The sequence below is a fragment of the Marmota marmota genome, unplaced genomic scaffold, assembly GCF_001458135.2.
Source record: "Marmota marmota marmota unplaced genomic scaffold, marMar, whole genome shotgun sequence".
NCBI lineage: Eukaryota > Metazoa > Chordata > Mammalia > Rodentia > Sciuridae > Marmota > Marmota marmota.
The window spans coordinates 19577076-19580795 of record NW_026000240.1 but is presented as its reverse complement, the minus strand read 5'-3'; the positions used below and the strand labels follow the sequence as shown (position 1 = coordinate 19580795).

Genomic DNA, 3720 nt, shown 5'->3' with positions numbered 1-3720 from the left:
ATTAGTGTAACATGTAAATTATATTGCTAAACTAATACTAAAATTGTCAAGGACATTGAAACAAAAATCACCAAAAAATCAAGGCTTAATGCACCATCACAAAATTGTGAGTTATTTCACTGACAGTTTTTTTCACTGACAGGTTACAAGTTCAGCAGTGTGAATAGATCTCACTATATTAGCACTGTCACCTGGGCTAGATTCCTTCTGGAGGCTCCATGGGAGATTTTGCTTTATTGATTCGCCAGGTTGTAGCACAGTCAGCATTCCTGGGCTCATGGCCCTATCCGATCTTCTAACCCAACAATCCTATCCCTTCAACTGCTTTCACAGTGACACTGCTACATGTCCCTTTCTGCTTTTCACTTTGTTTTCTCCTCTTTCAATTAGACCTTTGTGACCCTACTGCACCTATCTGGATAATCCAGCATATCTGTGATTGTCAAGAGCATTAATTTCATCACTTGTGCAAAAGCCCTTTTGTATTTATGGTAAAAAGTCAAGTGTTCCTGGGAATAGTAAGTACAAATCTTTGGTAGTCCACTATTTACCTGCCATATTATATAAGTCCGTAGGTTTAAAACTCTCTTTTAAAAAATATTTCTTTTATTCCTTGTAGTTGAACACAATACCTTTATTTCATTCATTTATTTTTATGTGGTGCTAAGGATGGAACTCAGGGTCTCACACATGCTAGGTGAGCGCTCTACTGCTGAGCCACAACCCCAGCCTCTGTCTTCTTATTTTTTGATAAATCCAGAGCACATGGAAAAGTATATCTAAATGTATATCTTTTCTTTCTTTCTTTTTTTTAATGATTGGACATTTTTAAACCAAAATGAAAATTTCACAAAATCATAAAGAGAAATATTTTTACAGAAGTAAGTTGCATAAAAGTAAAGCTAATAAACCAGGATTTACTTTCCTTTGCCCCAGAATGACTTTGTGTGAGATAAAATGTCCTACAAAAATTAACACAAATTACAGAGTGGGAAAAATGTTCATGGTCCATACAATGTACAAAGGATATTTTCAGAATACATAAAAGAGTGCTGGAAATAATCAGAGGTGCTGATGCTTTGTCTAAGTAATGGCCAGGGAGATAAACATTAAAACAAAAATATAGATCCAAATATCCTATAATGTGTCAGTGGAAAGGCTGGGATATAATTTGCTCATGCATTCTCTAGTGGAATCCAAATATGTATAACATTTGGAAATTAAATGACATCTGTAGGAGGTTAGAAATATTTCTACAACTAAATATTCTAGAGACATAATCACAAATGCATACAAAGAACCATGTATGAACATGTTTTGAATCATGATATAAAATAGGCAATACTTGATAGGGAATGTAACTACACATTAAAGAGATGCTTATGTTAGTTGGAGAACAACCATAAGAGTCTTCAAAAATGAAAAGAATGATGATATGAAACTTTGTATATAAGATCCCCCTTACTACTTATCTCTTCCTACACAGCTCCACTTGCCATAGGTCACCATGATGCTCTCTTTAGATCTTTGGACTCTGGGCAGCTCATCTGTCAGGAAAAATGTAGAAAAGTAGGCTCTAGTATAAGAAATCCAGAAGAAGGTGATTGGTAAAGATGTAAGACTTGGGTAAACTCATAACAAAAGCACTGATTAAATCTACCAATGGAAGTGTTTATTCAAGGAAATATTGCCAATGATCAGTTTAGCATATTTCTCAACTAACATATTCTTCCAACAATTATGGTAGCTATTCTAAAACTTGTTCACAAGTATTTTCTATAAATTGTTGGACTTACAGAATAGAGAGAGCAAAGTATTGGAAGAATCTTGAGACCCAAATAAGTTTTGAGGATTCAAGACAACCTTGAGGTGCAACCCACCCCAGACCTCAATGAGCAATACAATGTTACATTTCCCATGGAGTAGGAACACCAAGAGAAGGGGAGCCGGTCAGTGCTCTATCCTGCCTCTTGTTCCATGTGTGCATGACAGTTATGTAATTTAATTTGCTAACATTCTGAAGGATGTTTATTAAGTGTAGCTTTAGAGACATGAGACTTCATGCGCTGCTCTCACTTTCTTTTATAAGCCATGAAATGCTTTTTTCCATGGATCAACGTTTTTTTTTCCATTCTTGACAGCTTTATTTCCTCAGCAGGTTTTTCATCCAAGTTCCCTGAAAGTCTGAATTCAGAATATTTTTGAAATAGTATTCAGCTTTTATAAAGGAAAAAGAAAAAAAAAAAACACTTTCTCACTGAGCCAAGTTTCAAATCTTTTATCTGCTCCATCTGTCTCCTACCCTCATCCTGAGATACCTTTTCATGTTACTCTCCATCTTCCCAGGCTTGATGGCAACACATTTGATAATATTGTTCTTTTTTTTTTTTTTCTTGAGAACTTACCAGTGGATCTATCTCTATTTTCATAGCATTTGTTGTAGAATTCCAGATACTTCCATCATCTCTGGCCAGGCTTGCATTCTGAGTCTCATTTTTTTCCCCATTCTCTATTAATAACACTCCATCTCCCTCCCCCTCTCCCCCTCGCTCTAGTTCTCCACCACTCCCACCTTCAACAGAGATATGACTTGTGTAATAATTATTTGCATGTGAAGAACACTCTTTTATTTAGTCTGACTTACTTCAACACACTTGGCTGGTCTTCTTATGTTTCTGTTGATTTGTTGGCTGTTTATTTCTTTTTTTCTTTTCATAGTGATCTTTCTCTTCATATTCTACATTATTCTTTTATCTTCTCATTGTTTTCTAGTTTGTATTTCTTACCAATGAAAACTGAGAGCCATAATAAGATAGATTAATCTTTAGGAAAATAATTTGTTTTCTTAATATCATCATGAAAAATCTGTAGGCTTTTTAATATTTCATACTTGCAAAAACTTTCACTTTACCCTGTCATTAATAACACTTGTGGTATGAATAAAGATAATTCCCTATTTAATTTAGGTAAGTATTGGCATAATTAATACCCTTATTCCAATATATTTAATAGTTTTTGAATCTTTGATTGTTTAATAAAATTAGTGTGTGGTTTAGAAAATATTAGAGAATAAATAATTTTATTATAATTTCTTTGTGAATATAATTCAAATAATTTAATATTTGTTAACACCGTATTTACTTTCCTCATTAGTGAAGTGAAAATGTCCTTACATTGTACAATACCTTTAGGGTGGAAGAGCTCTGGCACAATGCTAGAAGATTCATAGATTCAGTAGAGGGCGCTATATAGCATGCTCTTGCAGCCTCAGTTTTTATTTTTTAATTTAATTTGTAAAAACTCAATGAATCAAAGAGAGGCTAGTCCCCTTCTTACAGGACCCTCATAGAGCAAGTATTTCAATCTGAGAGCCTGGAGAGTTTCTTTTATACTTTGTTTTGCTACAGCTCAATTGTTCAATTTCTTCCTAGGGAAGCGGTTGTGTTCACAGGGAAGGTCAAGACTCTCTGACTTTTGCATATTCCAATTTGCCCATTATTATTTTTGAGCCATTCTTCTCTATCTCTTTGTTCTTGGAAGGAAGCTCTAGTGTATAATCTGTCAAGAAAGAACTGCATTTCCTTCTGTGCTTCATCCTGCTTTTGCTGTCATTAAGTGTGCACTTGACTGTCACCTTTGCTCCAAAGACTTATAACATTACCTACTGTCCTTCCAACTACCATAAAGGGTATCAGTTCCTTTAAAAAAAAAAAAAAAAAA

General features: G+C 34.4%; 1 long non-coding RNA gene across 1 annotated transcript in view; it reads left to right on the top strand.

Annotated features, from left to right (window-relative positions):
* The first annotated feature begins 394 nt into the window (after nucleotides 1-394).
* Nucleotides 395-3720, top strand: part of LOC125613520 — an 8052-nt gene continuing 4726 nt past the window's right edge. The window contains exon 1 of the long non-coding RNA XR_007344047.1: nucleotides 395-518. This is a non-coding gene — a long non-coding RNA (uncharacterized LOC125613520). The remainder of the gene's footprint in view (nucleotides 519-3720) is intronic.